At 49.7% G+C, this 27,854-nt stretch overlaps 1 protein-coding gene across 5 annotated transcripts in view; it reads left to right on the plus strand.

The window, feature by feature from the left end:
• Positions 1-27,854, plus strand: part of SLC24A3 (solute carrier family 24 member 3) — a 167,880-nt gene that overhangs the window by 24,285 nt on the left and 115,741 nt on the right. For all 5 annotated transcript variants that reach the window (XM_061461777.1, XM_061461778.1, XM_061461774.1 and 2 more), the window contains exon 2: positions 5,889-6,026. The gene's annotated coding sequence lies outside the window, so the exon portion shown is untranslated. The remainder of the gene's footprint in view (positions 1-5,888; positions 6,027-27,854) is intronic.

Genomic DNA, 27,854 nt, shown 5'->3' on the forward strand with positions numbered 1-27,854 from the left:
TGCTGCTAAGTTTCTCTCCCTCACATGGGGGGATACACTTGGAGGAGAGGCTGTGTGTATGCATTACATGCTCAGCCTCATGATTAGTGTGAGCTTGCTGTATTGCTTGTTGTATTGCTTGGATAGTGCAGCATGTAGGGCAGGGGCTGCTTGTGTGTGGTGTCATGCATTGTGGTGTCTCCTCTGGTCTACAGCCACTCAGTGCTGCTGGACCAGAAGTAAGGACCAGTCCGAACATGCAGTTGTGCTCCTTTATAGCACAATAAAAAGATTTAAAAGGGTCTTCATCTGTGTAGCTCTGTTAAGGAAACCTGTGTGGGAAATAGTCTTTGATGGGAAGCCATGTGGCTGAGGGCAAGGCAGGTAAAATCACAGAGTGGTTTGGGTTGAAGGGACCTTAAAGCTCCTCCAGCTCCAACCCCTGCCACGGGCAGGGACCCCTTCCACTGGAGCAGCTTGCTCCAAGCCCCTGTGTCCAACCTGGCCTTGAACACTGCCAGGGATGGGGCAGCCACAGCTTCTCTGGGCACCCTGTGCCAGGGCCTCAGCACCCTCACAGGGAAGAGCTTCAATCTGCCCTCTGTCAGCTTATCTCACCTAACTTCTGTCACATCTTACGGAGGTGAATTGGGGTGGTTTTGTTGCATTCAGCTATCAAAGTCATGCCGGACCCTGAGCTCTGCACCAGGTTTCTTTGTCTCCTGTTAGAAACTGGATGTCTGCTCTGAGGCCCTGCCGTGTTTTGGGCTTGTTGGGATTCCTGTGCCTTGATGCTGGAAATAAATATGCTTGTCTGCAATTGGTGTGCTGTCGGGGCGCACAGGGGTGTCGTGTCCCATCATAAAGCAGGAATCTTCATGCTGAGAAGTGCCGATAGGATGTGTTGAGCTGTGCTTCTGCAGGGCTGGAAGTCGTAAACTCCAGACAGAGCCTTCTGGAATAGCGTAAGGAGCTCTTGAGCTCAGCCTGGGGATCTGAGTCGCACGCAGTGTGCAGAAGTCCTGAGCAGCGCGGTCAGTTCTTCGTTCCACTCGGCTTCGTTTTCATGAGTGTGAGCAGAAGAGCTCAGCTCTCTCTGGAGAGCCTGTTCCCAGCAGGCTGCCGGGCAGGAGCACACCACTGATGTGCTCCCTGTCACCTTCAGAGGCACAGCCCGTGGAAGCGCACCGCCTGCATTGCCTTGTTGCACTGTGAGCTGCAGTGCGGTCACGGCGACAGGGAAAAATGACTCGTGTGCTCATTGTCCGTGGGAACGTCTCTGGGAAGAGGCACAAATAAGCTCTCCGTAACCTGGGTTCTCAGTGTGTAATGCAAAACTGGTGCTGGGTAACTGGAGTTGTGGAAAGTACCTTGTGGTGATGTTTAGTGCTTGAAAAGCATAATTCATCCGCTTTGAAATATGCCATGCTCCAGAACTGTGGAAAAACTGTCTATTGTAGCAAAGTTTTTAAAGATGTCATGGTATTACTTTATTTTAACGCCAGCAGCTAAGACATTAATAAGAAAAATGTCCAATTTGTCCGCTGGCCTGAACCAAACGACAGTGTAGCTAATGCAAGATGTTCAATAGTCTTTGCCTCTGCTGAGAAAATGACAGAAATGTCTTTGCCGTGCTTCCCATTAAAAATCGTCCAGTTCTGAATTAACTGCAAGAAGAAAGAAAGCCATTTGCTTTCTTCTTGCAACCTTTCCTATTTCTCTGTGGAAAGAAGAGTTTTGCTCATTCCTTGCTGTTCTTGTAGCCTCTCTGCAGGATATTGGAATTTTGCTCTACATTTTTCTGGCTGTGATTTTAGTGTATATTGAAATCAAGGGATGGGGCCCTCATTTAGTGACATCAGGGCCTAGGCCCTGCAGCCTTTGGCAGCTGATGTGGAGCTTCAAGTCAGCGTAAGCTCTGCCTTGGAACAGGTGAATGAAGGGTTGCACAGTCAGAACTGAGGAGCCAAAAGCACATGTTGCAAAAAATCTGTTCTCAAAGAGAACTTGTGCTCTTGGCATCTGCCTTTTTGAAGCTGGCCCGAGGAGGTGATTGTGTAATATTTGTAGGTCAGAGTATACTTGTGTGTTTTCCACATGAGAGCCTGAGGTGCTGATGCTCCTGCTGTGGTTTTGTGGCAGCCCAAGGAGGGCCCTCACCAGTGCAGGTGGGAATCACAGAATGGTTTGGGTTGGAAAGGACCTCAAGGTTCATCCATCTCCATCCCCCTGCCATGGGCAGGGACACCTTCCACTAGAGCAGCTTGCTCCAAGTCCCGTCCAGCCTGGTCTTGAGCACTGCCAGGAACGGGGCAGCCACAGCTTCCTTGGGCACTGCTGGCATGGGAAGGTGCTGTGGAAGCTGGGTCTGGCCATGGTGTTGGGGTCATGCTGTCGTCCCGGTCGTGGTGGGGTGCTATGGCCGAGGTGATGTCGCTGGTGCTGCAGCACTCCTTGGTGGTGGTGATTCTGCCTTGTGCCAGCAGCTGAAGCAGGGAGAGATGCTGCCAGCTCAGAAGGGTGGTGCCTGCTGCACCCACCAGATGGTGAGGTCTGTGCTGTATGCACGTGTGAAGGGTTAAACCACAGCTGGCACCAGTTCCTCTGTCACTGAATCTGTCAGCACACAGATCCAGGTTCCTGGGAGGGTGATGGGTGTGCAGGCTATGCCCCGGGGCCAGGCTTTGAGCTGCCTGTGGCCCCCTGGTACTCGTCATAAAGTGTCCTTGTTAGCAAGGTTAGGATCTTGATGTGTCCCTGTTTTCACAGGGAAATCCTTGGAAGGTCAGACCTTTGCAAAAGCATCTCCCTGTTTTTGTAACTTCTGTTTTCTATAGCTCTGTCAAGCCAAGTGTGTTTCAGAGAGGAGATACCAAAGGCAGGATTTGGGGGTCAGCAGATTGCGAGTCCTGCTGTGGAACAACCAACCCTGCTTGAACCTGGAAGTACCAGAGGAGAGCTTTTAACGGTGCAAGTCAGAGCCACATCCCAACAAGTTCACCCATGGACCAGCTCTGCTGCTATTTACGCTGATTTGTGTGAATGCCGAGTGTAGCCTTTATAAACATTTTTAATGCCAAATTAAGCTTTTCCCCTTCCAAAGTCACCTCAGATGACTTTCTTCTTCTTTACCTCTCGCTTGGAGAGGTTTGCCCTCTGGGAGGGAGAGGTGTTATTGGTTGGGGCAGCAGGAGGGTCTGTGCAGAACCTATGGGTGCTGTAGCCCTTGCAGGTTCTCCTCCTGCCTTCTCTCTGTGCCGTGGTGCAGCAGTGGTGCTTGGGGACGGATCTCTGCTTTGGAAAGGGCTCGTGTGAGGAGCTGAACTGCTCAGCTCGGGTTACCGGCGTGTTTATTATTATGGGAGATGCCTGATGTTGCACTATTACACGTGCTCCTCCTGAGAAAGTGCTGTTTGTGTATGTTTAGCTTGCAGTGTAAGCTCTTGCCCCTGCTCACAGACTAAACAAACAGCATTCTCTAAAGTTTGTAAAGCGTCACAAGTGCAAAGTCCTTGAAGCTTCAAATACCCCTGCTTAGTTTACTGAGTTAAACACTTCTTGCTTAGAAAAGAGGGGTGCTTGAGGCTGCTGGTGCAGCTGTGGATGTTCCTCAGACAGGCACACACCTGCCTGCCTTGGGAGCATTGGAGCATTGCTGTGCTTGCCGTGGGATGCAAGTTTCCAGGCATTGCCTCTCCACTGGTGGAGCGACAGGAGAGCTGCCACGGGCAAGACAAAGAGGTCTCAGGCTGGGCACCTCTCTCAATGGAATCTGTCAGAAAATGTAACAAAAGGGTTTGGAGCTGCAAAGAGCCTTTTCCTTTATCCGAGACATTGCCTCTAGAGCTGAATTTTCCACTGCTCTTTGCTTGTGATCCGTCTCCAAAGTGCTGGTCAAAATGGGGAATAGCTCAGATTTCAAGGTGGTTTTGAAGCTTCAGGCATTGGGTGCAGACTCCAGCTTCCATGGACCCCTGGTGCTGTGAATGAATTCCCTGCATGGAGTAGAGCCGGCTGTTTCCCATTGTCCCAAGGTTCCGTAGATGTTGGACAGACAATTGCATGTTCTCAGTGGACAGGACAGCCAGGCCCTGCCACAACACAGGAGACAGTCCATGGGCAGTACCGGTGATAGGCACGTGAAGAGTAGCTTCAGTAGCAAAGCGCTTGTGAGAAAGCCCATGTTCTGCTTGGTGGAAAGATGGATGGGTATATGGAAGTCTCTCTCAAGTGCTGTTTGTTATTGGGTGTGCTCAAGGTCTCTGCTGTGAGATAGCTGATTTGGGCTGCGTGCCTGCCTCAGGCGGATGCAGGAGAAGGTTTTTTTTTCCTCCTTGGATCTCAACCTACATAGGATGCAGAGGACTGACACATGAGCACACGCATCCAGCTTGTGAGGCAGACATGGCATATCCAAGGCTGACCAGCCTTGTGCCAAGAACATCATGCAAACGAGCCAGCTGCTTTTGTTGACATTGCTAAAATAGTTTCACTTCACAGCACCAAGGCAAAGCTGAAGTGGGGAGTAAAGCAAAGAGCCAGGAGTGATGAGGCAAAGTGGTGCGTTACCTTTTGTGGGGTTACTTGCTGTGTGCTTGTACCTGAAACCAGCCTGGGCACTGAGCCTGGGTCGTGAAGCAGCTCCGGTGTGATGGTGTGATGTGCTGAGCTGCTGCTGAGCGCGGGTGGTTGGTGTGGTGTGGTGTGTCTTCACATTTGTCTTGTACAAACTGGGTTTGGTGCCCAGCGAGTTGACTTCCTGGTGTGTTTCTTGCCCAGCTATCGCTGCCTGCACTCGCTTCTCAATATTCACTTTTAAGTTCCTTGTGCCTTCTCAGCAGCCAAGTCCTGGTGCTAGCCGCTTTCATCCTTCACTGGAGCCCAAGATGTGCTGTGTCAGGCTCCTTATTTGGCTGCTCTTTGCTCCATCCTTGCCTTCCAGATGGTGGTTCTTGTTTCACTGGGTTGATGGCCTGGGAATAGAGTTTTGGGGGTGTTCTCGGTATTCTTGATCAACCGTGTGTAGCCCTGAAGCTTCAATAGTGTACAGCTGGTTTGCAGCCAGGTCTGGGGCTTGCTGGCAAAGAAACCGGTGAGCAAAAGTCACATGGCTGGTGTTGGGAAGCCGAGAGGTCAGTCAGTGTGCAGACACGCTTGTTAGGAGGACAGGGCATGGTGAAGAGCACTTAACCCCCTGGGTCTGAAACGGCTGACTCCTGGTTTATCCCTTTTCAGTGTTATATGAAGTACTTGCCCCTGAGGTTTACAGATGTTTCTTAATGGTTGGGAGCAGGGGGAGCTCCTGCAGTGACTTGGAGGCACTCTCTGACCTCGTTGGGTTTGCGTTGGGTGGGGATAATGGTGTGGTTGGGCTTAGGAAGAGCCATTTTGAGAGTGCCAAACGTTTGTGTCCAGCGCTGTGTTTCTGAGGCCTCCTTCAGCAGCAGGTTCGATTGCAAGCCTAAACAGAAACGGCTTAAATGTTGTATAAGCCTGTGCAAAATTCAGCAGCATTTTGCAGATGCTTAAGAGCAGGGCAGTGCTACACAAGTGCTAAGTTGAGGTGGTTTTGCTGTGTGTGGTGGTTTGTAGGGTTTTTGTTTTGTTCTGTTTTATTTTGGGTTTTATCCAAAACAACAGTGATTCTCCATTGTTAAACTGACTGAAGCTTACAACTTCTTGTGAAACCCCAGATGATCTTCTAGTATGAAACTGTGAAGTTGTGGTAGAATGAACCTGACTCCTAATGTTTCTGGGGCTAACTGGGATGTGGAGCTAATGGCAGCGTGCCTTTCCAGAGGGATTAGAAACAGTGCTGGTTTTAACCCAAGGGATATGGGGTTTGAAATGCAAATGTTTTGGCTGCCTTCCCTGTGCAGTCTCATGTATCTACTGCTCTTTCACTTTAGGTTATGATGCTCTGAGCTCTTCTGTGGAAAGTAAAGACAAATGGAGCGGGAGACAGCTACTGCAAACGAATGAGGAGAACACGACTGATGTCCCAGAGGAAGGAGGGCAGCCGTATGTCAGAAATTGCACTGAACCAGGTAGGAATGAAAGTTGCTTCTGGCTCCTCGGTCTTACAGTTGACTTTCTCAGCTCCAGGTGTCTGTGTTGGCATCACCTTTACTGCCACAAACCTGTACTTACTAATTTTTAAGTCAGTAAACACGGATGTTGTTTCGTGCATGCATTGTATGGGTACTGCAAATTCCCTGAGCAGCCAGGGCTCAGAGGAGGACTTGCTGTCAGCTGGAATACAGGACAATGTTTAATACATACTAATAGCCAAGTGCTGAGATCATAAGCAGCATGTCTTCTGTGGTTCTTGCATAAACACTGTGTGTGGTTCTAGCAGTGGGATTTGCATAGTGACGATGTCTGTTAGTAGAATTATTACCTGAGAAATCAGTAGGTAGTCACATATTTAGTGCAAGTACCTCCATCAGCAGTGGGCCCAAAGAAACCCTGTCTTCTGTAGCTTGAGTTTGGGTTGATCTGCTGATGAGAAATAGGGCTTAGTTTGAAATGTGGCTTTTTCTTCAGGGAGGCACCTTAGCAGGGTCCTCTTCATCTCCTTGCCTCCTTGTCCTGGGTTTGGCTTAAACCACGACACTCCTGTTTTCATGAAACTCGTGTCCCAGTTCCTCAGGGATCTGCCTGCAGCTGGGGTTAAGGCACACTGGTATTTAACTGCAGGAGAGGAGCTGATGTGCTTTTGAACTTGCCTTCCCTGAGCCATGTGGGGTTCTTTGTCAATGTTTTGTACTTGTTCTGAAAGAGCCCCCTCTGTTTAGAGGGGTGTTTCCTGTCCCTTAGTTAAACGGAAAAATCACTGCCAATCCTGTTCAAAAAACTTTCTGTGGATGATGGAACAAAAGAGTAAGATAGGGAGTCTTCAGTTTGCATCCAGTCAATTGCATTATTTTTATTTCTACCCAAATAGATGTCATCTTAATAGATCACTATTAAAAGAGAAATCTTTATAAGGACTTCTCAGTCCTTTCTTTTCAAAGCAGAGCTCGGATGTTATTTCCTCACAGTTCAGGGAGGGAAGGGAAAGGTGTTCCTCTGCTCTTCAGGACTTATGTAGGTTACGTGTCCCAAGAGAAATTGCAACAAATACAGCTCTTGCTATGCTTCTCTGCCTATAATTTTTCCTCCAGTATAATCCTTAATAACAGTTCTGGACAGATGGATGATTATAATCTTTTTAGAGACAAAAAAAACAGTACAGAAATTCTTCTTATTCCATTTTTCTTTTGTTTGCATATCTCACATATAGCGCAGATCCAGTCTTACAGTCTCACGTCAGCATCTATAGTAATCTTGGTACATCAACACCTGCTATCTCACCATCCTCATCAGCTCTTTCTGCTGCGTTCCCCAAATGAAGTGGCCTATAGGAAACGTTTGGGATTTTACCTGTGGTGTGGGGGAGTGTTTTTCTCCCCCTTTTCCAGAAGAGAAAATGGTAATTACTGAGCACGTTGTGTAGTGTTCGGGAGAGAAGAAGCAAGAACACATTGGTGAATTTCTGTTTGTAACCTGAATTGTTACATTATTACAGCAGAATACATTCTGGAACAGCAAACTGACTGAAAGTACTGTAGCAAAGAAAACAAAAGCAGCAAAGTTCAGGTCCCATGTGTTGTTTTGTGGGTTTCCTTTTGGACTGTCAGTCATTAACGCTGCAATGGGTGGCAGGCAGAAATGTTTGAGTTGTCTTGGTTGGAAGGGCCGTGGGGTGCTGTCTGTGGAAGCTACCTGTTGACTTCAGTGAATTGCATGTCATTGCAGAACATTTCAGTCCTGCTTTTCAGCAAGTGAAATGAGTAAAAGAGCTGGTAGAAGCAATGCTGTAAATAGCCTTGCCACGTTGTCTTGTTCTGAAGGGGGTTGTGCTGTATATGGTAACTGCATGAGAAAGCAAAGTGAGTTTTGCTTTAGGAAGAGTTTCAGAATTTCCCATTTTCGCTGCAGCTCAGAATGGTGCCAGGTTTCTGAATCCAGCACAAAATGCATCGTGAGCCCATACAGCTTCATCCTGCTGCTCTCTTTCCTAATGCTAAGAGTGAAACAGCCATTCAGGAGATGAAATATGATGGTGATGGAGCTGAGGTCAGTCTAAGCTAACACAAGGTTAACCACTGCCACAGCAGGTTATAATCATGGTCTTTTTTGTCTTGGAGGGGACCTTAAAACTCATGCAGTTCCAACCCCCTGCCATGGGCAGGGACACCTTTCCCTAGAGCAGGTTAGGATGAGGAGACCTTTGGCATGGCTCCTAGCAGCAGCTTTTGTGTTTAGAAGCGTAGAAAGGAGTAGTGTGGTTCAAATCGGTGTATGGCTCTGACACTAATGATAGTTGCTGTTGATCAGAGCTGGTGGAGAGGTTGATCCACAGGCTTTCAGGGCAGCGCAGTCTTTCCATGGCCAGGTTAGTGCTGGATGAGGCCCCTGAATGGTGTTCAGCTCTGCAGTGCCTGTTGAAAGAGGCCTGAATGAGTGCAGCAGTGGAGAGGCACAAGAGCTCCCCAGGCATGTCTGCGTTTGCCTTCTCCAAGTGCTGGCCTGTACAGTGCTGCTCAGGGAAATTGGGTCAGTTTGGCTAAAATTGTGATGTTGCTGAGCACAGCCCGCCTGTGGTGTGTCACACAGCCCTCGGGTGCCTGTTGTTACTTGGGAATCAGCAGAGCTTAAACCTCCTCAGCATCCCCACAGGACGTGCACTCATGTGCATTTGACCTTCAGGTGCTTCTCCTCCCCTTTGATGAGTATTGGTAGGAAAATGCTGCCTGAAAAGATGGGGTAATTTTCCTGCTTAGTTCCAAAATTAAGTTGCATAAACACCTGCAGCTCAGCAAAAATGAGTGTTTAAGAAAGCAGTTTCACCTCCCCTCTTGGGGAGGAAATGAAATGCATCATTTTGAAGTGTTCTGTGGGGTTTTGCAGCCCTTGGCTTTTGCTGTCTGTTGGCAGTAAACATGTTTTTACATGCTAAAGGGAAGATGCTTTTTCTGTAAATGCACGTGGATTGTCAGGAAGCCTGGCATCTCATTTCTGAACTGCTGGGTTTGGTTTCTAATGGTTTAGCCAGTGGGCTGTCTAGTGGCATGTAATCATCAGAACTACTCCAAATGGCTTTGCCTGCTTTTCCTCTGAAACATACATTGTAGAAATAATCAGAGAGGTAAAATGGACTGAATGCAGCCTGAAGATTATTTTGGTTTTTTGTTGTTGTTTTGGTTTTTTTTTTATTCTTTTTTTAGTTTTCCACTCTGATACTGTTGCTGTTGGAGTTGACAGTATGGTCCTCTGGAGCAGGTGCCTTCAAAGCACTCTGCTCACTGTGTGCTGCGTAGCCCCAGTTCACTGACCCCTGGGGAGTTTGAGCTCTGCAGCAGGGCTCTGGGAAATGAATCTGGCAAGGCTCAGTCTGGAGGATGGCTGCTCCTGTCTTGGGATAGCAAATAAGAGGGGACTATGTTTGCTTTCAGAAAGCTGTTGAACTTGACTGGTGCAGTGATGATGTGGTAACCTTTCTGCTCGCACCCTTGCCCTCTCAGTGCTGATGGAGTTGGTGTTGTACATCTGGCTTGGTTAAGGTCCAGCTCTGAGTGCCTGGCTCCAGAAGCAGTTACAACCTGTTGCTCGGCTATGGATGATGTGGGCAGGAAAGAGCACTCCCCAAACAGGGATGTAGCAAGGCATGGCAAATGGATTAGATGAAATCCCAGCCTCAAAGGACCCCTGTCTTTGCAAGTGTACTAGATGCTGTGGGATCTGAGTACCTGCCAGAGTGCTTTGAAACATCAGTTTAAGCCTCACTGCTCTGTGCCCTGTTAGCAGAAAGACGCTGAGGAATACTCATTGTGTGCTCTGCCCCGCCCCTGTGGCTGTATTTGGTTGTGTTGAGCACTTGTGGATGCAGAATGACAAAGAGCCCCCTCTCTTTTCCAAAGAGCCTCTGGGTTCTCTCCTCTGTTGCCTTGTTTTCCAGCCCTGTGCTCATATCTACTTGTTATTTGGGTGTTGAGGGTGGTGGAGACTTCTCCATGTCCGTAGGTAACACAGACTTCTTGCCTCTTGGCCTTTGTACCTGGAGGTAAGGTGCCAGGCTTGGACTCTTTTCTAATCATCCTTCTGCTTGTTGCCTCTGTAAGATACAAGGAGTGATATCTTTACAAACCTGGGTTTTGCTTTAGTGGGGTGCAGGTAGGATCCCGTTTCTTTGGGATGGGAAATAGGGAGACACAGAAGACAAAATTCCTCTGGAATTTCCCTGGAAAGATGCTGGAGGTAGCTGCTGGCAGAGTGAGCAAGACTGCTCCTGCTCCAGTGCTGCCGAGGTCAGGAAGGCCTTCTTCACCAGCAGATTACAGTATGCTCTGTGAAGAGTGATTCCTCCTCCCTTCTTTTTTACCTCCTGGCTGAACCAAAATGCAGTTAACCCCCCCAAAGCCAAAATCCAACAGAACACTCACTTTCCCTCAAGCACAATTAATTTTTCTAAGCAAGATGAAAACGGATAACTTGTTTCTGTTTGGGCAGTCACAAACCCTTGCTCCCACTTGTTGAAACACTGCAGAAGCCAACTGCTGTGAGTTTAGTGACAAACTGTGCTCACGGAATATCATAGGGATGTTCTTCCCTCCCTCTGCTGTGACAGCTTTGTGAATTTGGCAGGAATTTGTTCAAGCTGCTGCTCCCACACTCTGCTCCTGTCTGTTGGTTGCTGCCTTCCATTCTCCACACTACAAGGGGAGACTGGGCTGGGCTCAGGGTGTGATTCCTGTGGAACGAGGGCTGAGAAGGCTCCTGCCCACCATCATCCACTTTTGTTGTGTTTGCCCCCCTTGGTGCTTTGCAGACAAGGTTGTCGCTTGTCCCAGGAGTCCTGTTCCTGGGCCTTGGGGTCGGCAGCGTGTTCTCCTGTGGTAACAGTGCAACCATGAGGTCTGGTGCTCTGCGAGCAGGGGTTGGTCGCAGCGATGCATTGTCGCTCTGGGAGGCTGCTGTGCCCCTCCTCCTGCCAAGCAGTGCAGAAGGGCTTCATCAGCTCCAAACCTAAAGCATTCAAAAAGCTTGATGTTGGGTTGGAAGCTCAGAAATAAAACCAAACTCCGTGCCTGCTGCTTCTAGGTTTGTGTGCTGGCACAGAGATGGGTTATCTTTTTGTGCCATCAGGAAGGAGAGATGTCCTGCTGCCTGGAGCAGGGGCTGAAGTGGTGATGCTGTCACCTGCCCCGAGGGCTGGGCTAGGGGACAAACGCCAGCGCTGGCCAAGCTCCTTGGCTGACATCAGCTTTGGAACTAAGCGTTGTCTTTGTGCAGGCTGCGTGTCCCTGCGGCGGGTATCGGCTGTGGGGAGCCCATGGGGCAGCTGCTGGCTGGGACAGAGCTCTTCCCAGCTGAGCCTGCCTGCTCTGTTGGTGGAAGCATTGGGAATGGTTTTCCTGTTCACACGTGTTGGCCGTGGGCTGCGCACAAAGGCAGCAAGCGCAGGCAGTTAGAGCGCTGGGCTGGAGAGCGTGTGCCCGGCTCCCCTCTCCTTAGCTCTGTGGGTGGTTGGTTGGGTTTTGGCAGCTGGAGCATGTTTCTGGAGCCAAGTTCAGACCCAGGTGCAACTGGGGCAGCAGAGACATGCACACACCGTGTCCCTGCTATTTACACCCCATGTCCAAGGTAGGACAGGTCTTGTTGGACACGGGGGAGAGTGTGACTTGATTTTGATGACAGATGCTCTGATCAGCCTGTGCCTGAGCAGTTGACCTGTCAAGAGCTGCAAGGGATACATAAAAATAACTTGAGCTGCTGGAAACTGCTCTGCTGCTTGGTTATTCATGCAGTGGGTTTCTTGGAGGGTATTTCCCACGTCTCTGACCCTTGGAATGGTTTCTCAGGCACCAGGAACTCTCTGTACCTGTTGGAGCAATGTCTCCTCTCTCTGCTCTCTGTACACGTCGGAACAATGTCTCTGCTCTCGATGCTCTCTGTACACGTTGGAGCAATGTCTCTGCTCTTGGTGCTCTCTGCACACATTGGAGCAATGTCTCTCGCTCTCGATGCTCTCTGTACATGTCAGAACAATGTCTCTTCTCTCGATGCTCTCTGCACACGTTGGAGCAATGTCTCTGCTCTTGGTGCTCTCTGCACACGTTGGAGCAATGTCTCTGCTCTCGATGCTCTCTGCACACGTTGGAGCAATGTCTCTGCTCTTGGTGCTCTCTGCACACGTTGGAGCAATGTCTCTGCTCTCGATGCTCTCTGCACACGTTGGAGCAATATCTCTGCTCTCGATGCTCTCTGCACACGTTGGAGCAATATCTCTGCTCTCGATGCTGTCTGCACACATTGGAGCAATGTCTCTGCTCTTTGTGCTGTCTGCACACATTGGAGCAATGTCTCTGCTCTTGGTGCTCTCTGCACACGTTGGAGCAATATCTCTGCTCTCGATGCTCTCTGCACACGTTGGAGCAATGTCTCTGCTCTCGATGCTCTCTGCACACGTTGGAGCAATGTCTCTGCTCTTGGTGCTCTCTGCACCCATTGGAGCAATGTCTCTGCTCTTGGTGCTCTCTGCACACGTTGGAGCAATGTCTCTGCTCTTGGTGCTCTCTGCACACGTTGGAGCAATGTCTCTGCTCTCGATGCTCTCTGCACACGTTGGAGCAATATCTCTGCTCTCGATGCTCTCTGCACACGTTGGAGCAATATCTCTGCTCTCGATGCTCTCTGCACACATTGGAGCAATGTCTCTGCTCTTTGTGCTGTCTGCACACATTGGAGCAATGTCTCTGCTCTTGGTGCTCTCTGCACACGTTGGAGCAATATCTCTGCTCTCGATGCTCTCTGCACACGTTGGAGCAATGTCTCTGCTCTCGATGCTCTCTGCACACGTTGGAGCAATGTCTCTGCTCTTGGTGCTCTCTGCACCCATTGGAGCAATGTCTCTGCTCTTGGTGCTCTCTGCACACGTTGGAGCAATGTCTCTGCTCTTGGTGCTCTCTGCACACATTGGAGCAATGTCTCTTGCTCTCGATGCTCTCTGTACACGTCAGAACAATGTCTCTGCTCTCGATGCACTTAGAGGTTTTCTTTTTTTTTAATTTATTTTTTTCTTGCAATGAAATAGAATGAGAATTGATTTTCCTGCCTGGAGAAAGGTTTAATCCGGCTGGTGTCAGTGCCAGGGTCATTGTGCCACCAAATGGGTGCCACTGGTGAGAACTTCAGTGACCAGCAGATCCTTGGACATAGCAGGGAAGGATTATGCCAAGAAATGTTTTTAACAGGGAGAAGCCATTTACCATTGCAGAAGCTGGCCAGGGGAGTGGAAAATCCAGCATCTCTTTCCCATTCAGAACAAGGAGGGTGTCTTTCTCAATAACACTGTGTCACGTGGAGGACGCTAGCAGGCAGAAAAAGAACAAATAAAGGAGGATAAGAAAGGATGACTCTTCCTGCCTTTGCCAAGGAACGTCCTCAAAAGCAATTTGTCTTATTTCAGCTTCTAGGACTAAGGTGATGTTTTAATGAGGTGTGGTGGTGGTTTAACAGAGTGGACATCAGGTCATGGAGGGAATCCTGCCCCTCTGCTGCCTTTTGAGGAGACCCCTTCCCCTGCAGCCCTGATCCAGCTCTGGGGCAGCAGCACAAGAGAGATGTGGGGCTGTTGGAGCGAGTTCAGAGGAGGCCATGGAGCTGCTGTGAGGGCTGGAGCAGCTCTGCTCTGGAGCCAGGCTGAGAGAGCTGGGCTGGGGCAGCCTGGAGAAGAGAAGGCTCCTGAAGGGGAGACCTGAGAGCAGCTCCAGTGCCTGAAGGGGCTGCAGGAAAGCTGGAGAGGGGCTTGGGACAAGGGATGGAGGGACAGGCCAAGGAGAATGGCTTGAACCTGCCCGAGGGGAGACTGAGCTGAGCTCTTAGGCAGAAGCTCTTCCCTGTGAGGGTGCTGAGGCACTGGCACAGGGTGCCCAGAGAAGCTGTGGCTGCCCCATCCCTGGCAGTGTTCAAGGCCAGGTTGGACACAGGGGCTTGGAGCAAGCTGCTCTAGTGGAAGGGGTCCCTGCCCGTGGGAGCAGGGGTTGGAGCTGGAGGAGCTTTGAGGTCCCTTCCAACCCAAACCAGGCTGGGGTTCTGTGACACCAGCTGGGTGATGTTGGTTGGTAAGTGGCAAGCAGGAGCCCTGGGAAGCTGGATGTTCTCACACGTTGTGCCGATGCAGCGATGTGCATGAGTGGGCTGAGAGCTGCGGTCTTGCCCTTCCTGCCTCTGCGAGGAGCTGCATGCTGCAGTGCAGTAGTGGAATGATCACCCACAGGAGCCTCACAGTGCCCCTGGCGTCTGGGCGGCTGTGCACACGTGTACACATGTGCACACATGGTGCTCCTTGGCTGCAGTGTCAGAACATCAGCCCCAGGCTCATTGGCATTGCAGAGCTCCTTGCTTTGGGCTTGCTTTGTGACTTGGACTTGCTGCTGTATTTGTAGCCATGCTTGGCTGCTCTGGTGGTGACGCTGAGCGAGGCACGTGGTTGAGTCAGCCTCGGTGCTGGCTTGTGGCTGTGCCATGGGTTTGCTGGGGTTTGCTTTTGGGCTGTGTCTGTGGGGGTGCTGGATTGTAGGGCCTCTTTGGAAGGAGAGGCGGTCACAGGTACTTTCTTGTGAGGCTTTAGTCATCTGAGGCGGCAGCAGCCCAAGCATCACTCAGTGACACTGGTGTGTAGGTGAGCATGCGATGGGACTGTACCTTGAATGTTAAAGGGGAAGGTTGGAGCAATTGCCTTTTTCTGGGTATTTGAAGTCTCTGAACTGATCTCCAAATCGTGCAGTTCCCTGGAAAATGGAGCTCCCTGTGCACATGCAGGAGGCCAATAGCATTCTTTTTGCTGAAATTTTGCCAATATTCCCATGTGGTTATGTGTGTGACTTCAGGAGCTGAAGATCATAGAATTATAGAATGGTTTGGGTTAGAAAGGACCTTAAGATCATCCGGTTCCACACCCCTGCCATGGGCAGGAATGCCTCACACTAAACCGTGTCACCAAGGCTCTGTCCAGCCTGCCCTTGAACACTGTCAGGGATGGGGCAGCCACAGCTTCTCTGGGCACCCTGTGCCAGTGCCTCAGCACCCTCACAAGGAAGAGCTTCTGCCTTATCTCCAACCTGAACTTGCCCTGTTTCAGTTTGAACCCATCACCCCTTGTCCTATCACTACAGTCCCTGACGAAGAGTCCCTCTCCAGCATCCTTATAGCCCCCTTTAGGCACTAGAAGCTGCTCTGAGGTCTCCACACAGCTTCTCTTCTCCAGGCTGAACAGCCCCAATGTTCTCAGCCAGTCTTTGCATGGAGAAAAGTAATGCAAGCTCTGTGATTAAAATCAAGTGGTGGCAGTGCTCTTTCCCAGTTCATCCTCACTGTGTTCTCCTGCATTGATGAAACAAAAGAATTGGAGAAGAGAGGAGAGCCGAGTTGAAAAACACCAAAGTAAAACCCAGATCCCAAACCCAGCATCACTTCTATGGTCTGTAGGCAGAGGAAGGGTGGTCAGCTCCTGTGAGCCCATAGTGCCCTCGTCAGAAAGCTCCTGTTTGGTTTTGCAGAATACATCATTGCATGGGTATCAAACCACTGTAATTAAACTACTGCTTACTCAAATAAAAAAGAAACTCATTAGATCCATTGGCTCCTGGGTTATGAGTACTCGGCCTCCAGCCCTTGGCATCGCAACGTGGTCAAGATGTGCACTGGTAGTCTGCAAAATCTCACCTACTGGGACTCATTTACTTAACTGGTGATACTTGTGACTAGTGTGTTCCCATTGTAATTGTTTCTGTTGGAAATCACTGTTGTCATATGCTGCTATGCAGTAGAAGCATTGCAGAGTGTTTATGGAAGATTCGTATGTCATGCTGGGTGTTCAGTGAAGTACACCAAGGGATAATTGAGTGTTGCTACCCAAGAAGAATGTTAATAGTCTTGAGAAATAATGACAAGACAAAAAAGTAATAATCCTGTAGAGAACAAGGAGCAGATCTTACCCTGCACACCTGCTGCCATCAAAGACACAGGAGGACAGCACTGGAGAGCCAGTCAGAAGCACAACCCAGTTTGCATGGTAGCTCTTCCTAGCATCCCATTTATCTAGCCGGTGTTCTGCTGTAGGCTGCTAATGAGCTTTACTGACAAAACCTGAACCAGGGAGTGCTGGACCAGCCAGGGGAATTTAGCAGTAACACTGGTGGGAGCACACAGGTGCAGTACCCTCATAGTTCAGGTTCACATCTGATACCTTGAATCATAGAATAGAATCATAGAATAGTTAGGGTTGGAAAGGACCTCATCCAGTTCCAACCCCCCTGCCATGGGCAGGGACACCTCACGCTAAACCATCTCACCTAAGGCTTCGTCCAACCTGGCCTTGAACACTGCCAGGGATGGAGCATTCACAACCTCCCTGGGCAACCCATTCCAGTGCCTCAGCACCCTCACAGGAAAGAATTTCCTCCTTATATCCAATCTAAACTTCCCCTGTTTAAGTTTTAACCCATTACCCCTTGTCCTGTCACTACAGTAGAAGAGATTGTTTAGTGCAGATCATTTCTTACTGCTTCAACCCTTTGTTCCTCTTTTCATCCCTGTCCCTCCAGCTCCACAGCCAAGTGCATTTGCCAAAACCCAAACCTTAGCCTCTTGTCTCTCAGTGTTTTATAACATTAGGCTGCTTAGTTATTTAGTGTTTGAAGTACTATGGGAGGGCTTTAGGAGAGAGGTACTCAGCTGTGGACCATGCAAGATAGGCATAGATAGGGCTATGGCTTCTGATCTCTTCTCTCTTTCTAGCCTTTATTAGGCTGTAATGAAGTGACCCACCTCCAAGCTGCTAGTAGCCATTTAATGACCTGTCCTCTAGGGATGGCTGATCTGGCAGCCTTTGGCTGGTGCTAACTGTTGTCTACATGTGAAATACTGACTCTGGTGCTACTGCCCGTGGTGAGAAAGCTTTGCCTTATACATGCTTATACTAAAGATCTATGAGACTGGCAACTTGAGCATGGCAGTGCAGGCGCTGGGCTGCATCCCTGCTGGGAGGGGAGGGATGCACAGCCGCAGCGGGAGGATCCGGGCATGGAGGAGGGGATGTGTCACTGAGCACACATGGTGGTTCTGCATGGAGAGCGATGGCAGGAGGGCACCATGCTGGCATGCTCTTTCCTCTGCTGAAGGGACATGGAGCCCATGGAGCTGTGCCTGCAGGAGCAGCTTCTCATCCCTCTGAAAGATCAAAACACCCTCGTGGCCATCCTTGGAGTGAAGCCTCTGGTGCCAGAGGACCTGCACACTGAAGCGTGCTGCCTGTGGGTATCCTGGTCATGGACTGCTCTGGAATGTGCTGAGAGCTTGGAATTGGTTTTGCTGTTTTATGGACTTGCCAAACACGTATAAAATAGACATGGAGAGCGCTTACCTGATGTAAAGCTGCTTTCTTTTATCCCCGTCTTAAGTTCTTTTCAGAAACAGTGATCAGTCTGGATAAAACGCAGGTTTCGAGCTGTGAGCTTGTGGGGTTCCAGTCTTATTTGATGGCATGGCCACAGTAAAAATAAATGTAGTTTTAAGAAGAAAGGAAAAATGAGGTAGAGCACAGCCCTTTTGCATTGGAACTCAAATATTCCCTGAACCAGTTGATGGATCATGTTTGCACACATACTTCATGGAGGACAAACAATTTTTCAGCTACATCATCTCTCAAGAAGCTGCCTACTTTATCTCTGGAAAAAGTGCAGGTAGAAAATATCAGCATTCTTCAGCACAAAGAAGGGGAAAATACTTTCCTAAGTACATCATCAACCAGTAACTGCATTTACTGTAGCAAGAATTCATGCTGAGAGTAATGGCAGCGGATGGAGGGCCCTTGTGTCCCTTTATTTTTTCTCCTCTGAGGTAACTTTAAAATGCCCAGAAATTTTCTCAGTTTTGGTTTCTTGGTTGTGTTTTTTTTGTTGTTTGTTTGGTAGGTTGTAGGTGTTTTGTTCTTTCCACCTAGAGAAGTGAGACTTGAACTGCCTTGAACTAGCAAGCTTGGGCTGCTCCCTTGGTTATGTTGTGTTGTGGAAAAGGCGGAGGAGAGGTTTATGCCACTGAAGAGGAACAATTGCTTCTAAATACTTGCATTTAAAAGTTGTTAAGAAGCAACACAGGACTTGAGACATGAATAGATAACTTTCTGAATGGGGTTTTACTTCTGACACCTGAGGATGCCAGGCAGATGGAGTGCATCGCATCGCACTAGTAGTTTGAGAAGTTTTCTGTGAAGCCCAGGAGCTGAATCTCTGAGGAGGTGGACAAGTTGTTGAGTCAGACTTTGTTCTTTGGAAGGGAATGCTGAGTATGGGAAGCAGGACTGTTGTAGCTTTTTGGGTTGGCAGCTGGGAAGAACCACTGTGGGCCTCCGGTGACACAGGTCCATGCCAGTGGTGGCCTCTTGTCCTGCCCGTATGCCGCAGGCTCCCTTGGTCCTCTGTGCCGTGGTGGCAGAATGGCACAGCTCATGCTGGCCAGCAGCATGGGCCATGGTTGGGCTGTGCTGATGAAGAGCACACTCTAAGGAGTTAGTACCAGGTAAAACCTGTAAATGTCAAGTGATTGTGTTCCTATGTTCTGGACTGTCTGAGGGTGCTGAGGCGCTGGCACAGGGTGCCCAGAGAAGCTGTGGCTGCCCCATCCCTGGCAGTGTTCAAGGGCAGGTTGGACGCAGGGGCTTGGAGCAAGCTGCTCCAGTAGAAGGGGTCCCTGCCTGTGGGAGCAGGGGTTGGAGCTGGAGGAGCTTTAAGGTCCCTTCAGCCCAAACTGGGATTCGGTGATCTTCCTGATCAAATCAGTGACTGATGCTTACTTGGCAGATGTGAGCTGCTCAACACAGTGTGGCCTCAGGACATTACTGAGGTACAAATAACGGCTCACAGCTGTAGTAAAAGTAAATGTGTACCAGATGTAGATGTTCTAGATGGCCAGATACCAGCATCATTGAGTTTTTTACACACCTGAATTACTATTCTGTCATGGTAAACTCAAATTGTTCACTTAAGCATTTACAAAGATATTGCTCTGTTTTTGTGAAATGTCACAATTCTCCCCAGCATCCTTTTCCCACCAAGGCTCTATTCTGTGAACAGGCTTCCTGCAGGGTTTTGTTGTGCTGCTCATTTTCCCCAGTGAGTGACACTGGCTTTTAAACTGTTTTGGAGCTCAGAACAGATGGAAGCTCTCCCAGGGCTGCAGAAGCCTGCAAGCCATGGCTGTGCTGGAGCACGAGCATGGAGCTGGGGACTGGGTGTCTGAATCTCTTCTGTTTCCTGACAGTATGAAGAGATCAAGTTGTCCACCCGGGGGCAGACTCTGGGCAGCTCTTTAGGTGGTGTAGGTGTGATAGGCTCTGCTGGCTTACATCAAGTGATGGTTTAGCCCTTGATGACACAAAGTGTTCAACATCCATTTGTGCAGGTAGGACAGTCCTTTGTGCGGAACTGGAGCAAGGAGGGTTTTCTGTGGGACCACAACCAGTATGCTGTGCCACTGCATTGTTTCCTCCTTCCTAAAGCAGGGGTGGGATGTGGCAGCAGCATCTGCAGCTCCAGCCCTTGGTGATGCCTTTGGGCTTTGCTGGTGTGGCGGTTTTGTGTGTATCCAGCCAATCCTGCTTTGTGTGTCACGAGCCCAAAGCACCGAGGGGAGGTGGCTGGGCCTCGGTGCTCTTTGGCATCTTGCAGGTGTATTTTGCTCCTAGTCTGGCTTTCAGTGGTCTGCTTAAGCTGTGTACCTTCCAGCAGCTCACAGAATCACAGAGTCAGTAAAGGTTGGAAAAGACCTTTAAGCTCATCCGGTCCAACTGTTCCCCAGCACTGCCGAGGCACTGCCCATGGCACAGAGAGCCTTGTGTGTGAATGCTTCCAGGGACGGTGATTCCACCGCTTACTCCAGCCTATTGCGAAGTTCCTTCAGTTTGGATCCCTGTGGCGGTTCGGGATGATGTGTGACTTGCAGGACTGTGCTGGCTTTCACTTTCACCCTTGTCGAAACAAACTTGTAGCTGTGCAGTACCCTAAAACCAGGCCAGATGTCGAGGCAGAGGCAGACATTGCCGGTGCGAGGTTAGAGGCCGAAGCGTAAGATCGGTTTCCAACATCACCTGCTGTCAGTGCAGCCTGCGGTGGTGTGGCCATCCTGACATTGCCTCTAGGGAACCCTGCACTGATCGGGGTGGCTTTAAAAATGAAAGGAAAATGTTTGGTTGTTAAAAAACAAGTTTTGCAGTTGCGATCCCAAGGGATTTGGGAATGGGGTCATTGGTTTGTGCCTGTAACATCCACCGTCCCTGGGACGGGCGAGGGGCTTCCTCTTCCCATTAAAAATGTTACATATGGTTATGTATCTTGAATTACGATCTTCAGGTGATATTGGTTTGTCAATGGTTTAAGCCCTGTAATTCTGGTTCAGGTAATACAGGGTTAGACACTCCAGCTCCAGCAAACCTCCCAGAGTCTGCTTTGATGTTTCCTGTTCCAGTGACTTGGTTTTGTTCAAAGTTTCTGATTAAAGCACATGGAGGAAGGTTTCTTTTCTAACCAGACTAATGGGTCATGGGGTTTTGCTTGGAGTCCAGAGAAGAAAGGAAGTTGATAGGGACAGGGTGAAAAAGGGCTGTTGGAGAAGCGTTTGATGGTTTATAAACCATGGAAAAGGGAAGTCTGGGATTGAAACGGAAATTGAGTGCTAGCTGTAGGAGGTTCTCTAGCTCAGGTGATTTTGTGAGGGCTTATGCTATTTTAAAGGGTGACTTCAGCGAGCATGTGTTGAAATAGAAAATGCTTTAAAGGATTCTCAGGTTTTGTAAGGTTCTGCATAGCTTGGAGAATTATCCATTGGATTTGGAGGGTGTTGGCTGTGGGAGGCACTGCTTTTTACTTGTGCTTTAAACTTGAGAATAGAAAACCTCAGTGGTCTATGATGCAGGCTGTGCTGTGGCTGCAGTTAACATCTCCTGGGCCAGGCTCTGCGTTTACCTCCACTGTGCCCCTTCCCTGTGCCTGCAGCACACCTGTGTTACACCTGCGGGCGAATGGACACCTTCCCCATCCCTGGCAGTGTTCAAGGCCAGGTTGGACACAGGGCCTTGGAGCAAGCTGCTCTAGTGGAAGGGGTCCCTGCCCGTGACAGGGGTTGGAGATGAGTGAGCTTTAAGGTCCCTTCAACCCAAACCAGGCTGGGGTATGATATGATTAAAGACTTGTCAGTGCTGAGTGGGCTCTTGTTTAATGCACAACCACTGCCAAGGTGCAGGAGGTGGTGTTGGAGGGGCTGCTCTTTTGCATGGCCAACACAGCCAGGCTTCCATGAAAGGGACCTTGCTGTCAGGTGCCAAGCCCAGGCTGGCGGTGGGCAGGCGCAGGAGCAGTTCTCCTGCCATGACCCCTTCTGCTACTCCAGGCCTTTCAAGGAGCCTTCACAGCATGAGTTTGGTTTATTTTAAAGCCTCTTTGTGCTGCCAGAAGGGTAGAAGGAATAAGCCTGATAATGAAGGAAATCGGGCAAATGGTTGTAGGCACGCGCTTTATGGTTTGGTGTGTCTGTGGTACTTTGCAGGTTGAAGATGGATGTGGAAACAGGGGCCTCAAGCCTTGATTTAAATTTCAGTGCCTTCAGGGGTGAAAGCTGATGTAACTCCAAGATCTGTCCCAGGACAAGTCTTTATATTAGAGTTTAAGTTTGTTATTTTTGAGCTAATACTGTTAAAGAAGAAAAATAACATCTGGCCCTGTGTTACAAATGGGATTTTTGTTGCTTGTTTTTCAGCTCTTGCCAGTAGTAAGAATTTAAAAATCAAAGGTCCAGATTTTCCACTGATGTAAATTATTTCTGGCTCCATTGACTTAACTGAGCTTACACTAGTTTTAAATGACCAAGGATCTCATACAACATCCTGAGTCAAGATTTAATGCAGTCAGGATGGAGTCTTTATCATCTGTCATTTGCATTTTAAGTAGTGCTTAATTGTATAGCTTTTATACACAGACACGTGCATAAACTCACTTATGCACAGAGTAATGGATTTATATATTAATGCTGAAGCAGTTTAATTGAGTGCGCAGCAGTGGGTAAAATAAAAGTATTTAATGAAAGTGGATTTCTTTTTTTCCATGGACTGCATAAAGAATTTTCCAGATTAGATATTGGTTACCCACATGTGCGAGCTCCTCGTGATTTCCTTGCTGTCCCCATTAGGAGGTGGAAGGGGGGTTATTTATCATCCCTGGCAGTGTTCAAGGCCAGGTTGGACACAGGGGCTTGAAGAAAGCTGCTCCAGTGGAAGGTGTCCCTGCCCGTGGGAGGCATTGGAGCTGGAGGAGCTTTAAGGTGCCTTCAACCCAAACCAGGTTGGGATTCTGTGGTTTTCTTTCTTGGCTCTCTGGCAGAAGGGTGCGTGGCTCTTGTGCTGCCTGGTGCTGGTGGGGGATGAGCAGAGGGTAAGGAAGAGAGCTCCCACTTTGGTCCAGGCTTTCCAGAAAGATTCGCATTCAGGATGGGATCAAGATCTTTTGTGCTAGCTGTGATAAAACCACTCAGGAAGAGAAATCCCCTGTGCAGCTCTCCCTGCATCCATAGTGGCTAAAGGGAGTGGCTGGAGTTTTGGCTGCAGTTTGCAGCATGGGAAGCCTCTCTGTGTTTCATGCTTGCTCAGCCAAAATTCAGGGGAAGTTTTCAGATTTTTATTTTTTTTTTTATTTCTATCCCAAATTTCCATACTTTAGGAGATTGTCAAATACCCTAGAATTTCAGGGTACCGTCTAAAGGCCAAAGATACTGGTACTTCTGTGACAAGAGCAGCACTTCTGAAGTTACCTGTGCAGCAGTGGTTGTGCATCCTGCTGGAGGAAAGAAATGCTTCAGAAACACTTACACACATATACATGTGAATCGCTGAATCCCAGCCTGGTTTGGGATGAAGGGACCTCAAAGCTCCTCCAGCTCCAACCCCTGCCACAGGCAGGGACCCCTTCCACTGGAGCAGCTTGCTCCAAGCCCCTGTGTCCAACCTGGCCTTGAACACTGCCAGGGATGGGGCAGCCACGGCTTCTCTGGGCACCCTGTGCCAGCGCCTCAGCGCCCTCACAGGGAAGAGCTTCTGCCTAAGAGCTCAGCTCAGTCTCCCTTCGGGCAGGTTAAAGCCATTCCTGTCCCTACAGGCCCTTGTCCAAAGCCCCTCTCCAGGTTTTTTTGAGGTCTTCTTTAGGTGTTGGAAGACCCTGACCCTTTATCTGTATGCATAAAAACAGAGATGGGATTAAAAAAGAGCAGTCGTGACCAGTATAACCTGTGTATCCCAGGATAATTCTGAGCCTGCATCCTGATAAATACAAAACCCAGGCTCCTGGTGATGGACAGGCAGGTGCTGACTGGCTGAAGGACAACTTCTTATTACCACTCATTAATAGGCTGACTGGAGAGTTAGCTTCTCTGCTGATGACTGACTTCCAGGGGACCTGAGCACTGTGATGCTCTGTCCTTCCACAGCTGGGCAAGCTCACCGTGTCCTGGCTAAGTGACATTATGTGCTCAAGTCTCTTGTTAATTACCCACCACACCAGCTTCATCTCCTCAAGGGCTGTTATTAGTCAAGAGCAGAGATGCTGTCTTCCCACCACTTAATGGATGGGAGAAGAAAAGGAAAGGAGGAGGTGATAATTGTGTTAAAACAGGGATAATTACTGCTATAGAATTCCCATAGAAAACAAAGCAGCCATTCATTATTCATCCTCACAGCTCAAGTGTGCATGGGCAGAGGGGATTCAGGGCTTCCCTTGGGCTGGGCTGTAGTGGGTCAGGCACTGGAGTCTGCGCTGAGTCCCTTTGGCGAATGGAGGATGCTGTCCTGGGCTCTGTCAGGGCAGATGCCACCAGACCTGCTGCTCCATCATAGCCAGCCTGTATGTGAGCCGTGTGCCTTGTGGGACCCCGCCTGTGTTCCTGACAAACCACTGCGTCAGCACCTCTGAAGAGGGCTCTGTGCTAGGCAGAAGGTCTGTCTGACGCTGTCGTCTGGCTCCATCTCTGTTTAGTGCCATAGGGGAAAATGGTTGGGGGGCGAAATGCCAGGATAGTTTGAGATGTATTTCCCGCTGGGATTTGGGTCGATGGGCTGAGTGCTGTTCCCCTGGCGTACAGGCGTACCCTGTAATTTGCAGTGTGAGAAGTCAGGGGCTGGTTTCTCTGTATGAAGTAGCTCATCGTGCTTTATGTTCTCTGGGAATTTGAGCGTTTTCTGAGCCCTGTGTGAGCCTTTGGCACCTGCAGCCTTGTATGACCAGAGCTCTGCTCCTGACCTGTGCCTGTTGTAAGGATGTCTCTCTGGCAGGGGGATAAGGAAGGAAATAAACCCAGGTTTGCTGTGTGGAGGCATCAGCTCGCAGAGCTGGTCTCACACAGGATGCAGGGGTGTCCTCTAGGGCAGTGGGTTGCTGTGAGGACCCTGGATGAGGCTGGATGTAGGAATGCAGCAGCTTTCCAGTAGCCAAAGTAACCATCAGAGGTGTGGTGGTAACTGCCCTTGACCAACAGGCGTGGAAATGAGTGTGGCTTCAAGGCCAGGCAGTGAACTAACCCGCAGTAATTCAGGTGAACCGGGCAGATGTGAGTAACACCCTGTAGTGCCTGGGGGGATGCCCAGATGCCTGTATTGCCAGGGGCATTTCTGGCACACCGTGGGGTGCCTCCACCGCAGGCACTCGGGTCCAGATCGACGGACACCCATGGATCAATGTCCATGACTGGGGGTGTCCTTTCTTGTTGCCTCTTTCACAGGTCTGTTGAACTGTTCTTGAAACTGCCCTTGTGTGGCTCAGCAGCGCCTGCTCTGCAGGCAAGGCTCTTGGTGCTCATCTTCCCCCATTCAGAGGGGATGAGAGGGCTGGGTTTGTCTCTGCTCCTCCCTAAAGCAAGGTCTGGACGGATGCGTCCCCAGCAGCACTGGGGTCTGCAAACACCCCTCAAAGGTGGGGGGTGGGCAAGGGGTCAGCAACGCTCAGAAGCGCCGTGGGCAAGGGAGTGCAAATAAACAAGTGCCACTGCATAAGCTTTGTCTTAAAGTGAGATTGTGGAAAACCTGCGGACTCTGAGGCTCTGTGGGTAGTGCTGAGCCTGTCCCCTGTCCCCTTCCTCTGTGCCCACGGTTACAGGTTTAACCAGGATGCAGGAGCTGACAAATGCTTGGACTGGGCAATGGAAAGTTCCACTGAGCCACACTGCTCAAATGCTGGGGGAAGCTGCAGTAGGGAGATGGAGCCTCCATGCTTGAGTTAATAGGATGTTATGTTCTGCTTGCACTTAGGTTTCTCCTCTGGATGTGTCTTTCTCCACTCCCTTTTTCTTTTTCCTAAAAAAATTCCAAGTGGAGCTGTTGTTAGAAGCCAGCACATCTCCTGCTCTGCCTCCACTGCATCCATGCAGAAAGCATTGGGATCAAACCACTCTGCTGGAAGACTTTTGGAGGTATTGAACTTAGCTTTGGCATCGGATGAATGAGCGGGTTAGCACGCAGGAGGGTGAGAAGAGGGCCCAGAAACCCACCACTGAGTTATGTGTCTGTTGTTGCTAATCACCTCTGCTGCCAACTACCCTTGAACCTCTTGGGGATTGCTGAAGGGGACCTCGGTGCGCAGCCACCATGCATCCGTCATCCTGAGCGCATGTGCACGCAGTGTGAGGGCATGAGCCTTGAAGAGTAAGCTCAACTGCTTTGCCCAGTGCCAGTAAAGATGGGATTGATGTTTCCCTGGGAAATTTTTCCATGTAGGAAATTCCCTGCTCTTTAGAGTATAAATCAGGATCAGATAGCCTTTTAGGGCAGCGTGCTGTCATTCAGTGTTTCCCACCCTATTTTGGTGTTGCAAACCTTTGACTTATTCCCAGTGGAGATGCAGACTTGCCTGCAGTAAATTCAACCAGAAGACGGGCATTGCTTTCACTGCCTTTCCCAGCCCCACTGAAGCAGGACGTGGCCCCCCAGGCCCTCCCCAGCCAGCAGGTGACAAATTGCTGGGTGCCCAAGCACTACCAGTGAGGCCCTGGTGCAAGCTTTGCCCCAGGGTGTTCCCTCTGTGCACCCTGCCTATGAACCCAGTGCAAATAGGGTGCTGCAAACCTCGCTGGAGCTCGGTCAAGCAGAGGTGTGATAGGGTTAACACAAAGTCTGTTGCTTCATTTCAGAGATATATTTTCAAGCAGATCAGACTTAATTTACTGTCTTATTTTTCTACGCCCACAAGAGTAGTGGAAGAAACACATTCTTGGTTAGTTTTATCTGTAAAACTGAGAAATGTATGCACTGTTAAAATCATGTTGCTGTGATGAGATGTACAGAAAACTAAAATAAATAAGAGGTTTGTGCTTGTGCTTTGAAGGTAATAGGCTGTATTCCTTGTCAGGTTTTTACTCTCCATTGATTACTATGTAGGTGCTGTAAACTGTAGAAGAGGGAGGTTATACAATATGCAGTACTGTGGCATGTATATCCCTTTGGAAGAGATGGGCTGTGGGAGGCTCAGGGGTGGTTTAGGTTTATGTTGGCTGTCTGACGAGCTTTACTGCACAGCAGCGGTGTCTGGGGTGCTCTGGTAGGTAGAAGTGAGGTTGACTGAGATTCAGGGCAAACAGGAGCCAACTGTAGGCTAGAGGCTGCTTCCAGCACAGTGACTGACCTGCAGAGCCCTGGATGTGGTTCTCAGTGTAGGTGCATCCTTATTTCTTGATGTGTTAACCAGCAGGCACAGCGCGGCAGCTCTCCTCATCTAAGTCAGGATGTGACACAGGCAAGCAGCAGCGCATCAGGATGTTGTGTAAATGTCTGTAAACTGTTCCGTAGGGGTGAAAGTGATTCCAGAAAAGTGGAAATTCCTCCCTCAGTTGCCTGATCAGTTGCTTCTTTGTGTAATATCGTTTTGTTATCAAATTTACTTGAATTTTAAACAAAAAAGTCTGGTGCCTGCATAGGCACCTGATGGCTTGGTGTGCTCTTCTACTTTGGTGCTGAGCAGAGGGCTTGGAGAGGGCTCTGCTGCAGCTCGGACACTGGTGTGCTTCCATGTGAAGGTGCCTGTGTGCAGCTACTCCAGGTACAGCATAGCCACTTGCCAGCCACGGAGGCTGGATGTCTGCTTGGTAGCAGGGGAGCAAGGCCTGAGCTCTGATAGAACCCCAGCCTGGTTTGGGTTGGAAGGGACCTCAAAGCTCCTCCAGCTCCAACCCCTGCCACAGGCAGGGACCCCTTCCACTGGAGCAGCTTGCTCCAAGCCCCTGTGTCCAACCTGGCCTTGAACACTGCCAGGGATGGGGCAGCCACAGCTTCTCTGGGCACCCTGTGCCAGCGCCTCAGCACCCTCACAGGGAAGAGCTTCTGCCTAAGAGCTCAGCTCAGTCTCCCCTCGGGCAGGTTCAAGCCATTCCCCTTGGCCTGTCCCTCCATCCCTTGTCCCAAGCCCCTCTCCAGCTTTCCTGCAGCCCCTTCAGATACTTCAGAGCCGCTCATCTGCAGATTCTCCCACGTGCAGGCTGGTGGGTGCCTGCAGAAAAAGCTGTGGTGCCTGAACTCCTCTCAGGGATTGCCAAAGCAGGCACTGGGCAGGCTGTGAGTTCCTGAAGCTGGAGATGAGGACAGCTCCACCATGCTTTTTGGATGGAAGTACTTGGCTTCCAGCACTGGCTGCCGCTAGCAACTTTGGAGACCATTAAATCCTGAAGCAATTAAATGGATCAGCAAAGTGGGATTATTTTTTTTTTTTTCTTTTGTGAGATATTTGCCAGCTGTTGTTTATGGAAAA

This window comes from Pezoporus flaviventris, unplaced genomic scaffold (assembly GCF_033815535.1).
Source record: "Pezoporus flaviventris isolate CSIRO_AGI_PZ_B2104156 unplaced genomic scaffold, CSIRO_AGI_Pfla_v1 ptg000031l, whole genome shotgun sequence".
NCBI lineage: Eukaryota > Metazoa > Chordata > Aves > Psittaciformes > Psittacidae > Pezoporus > Pezoporus flaviventris.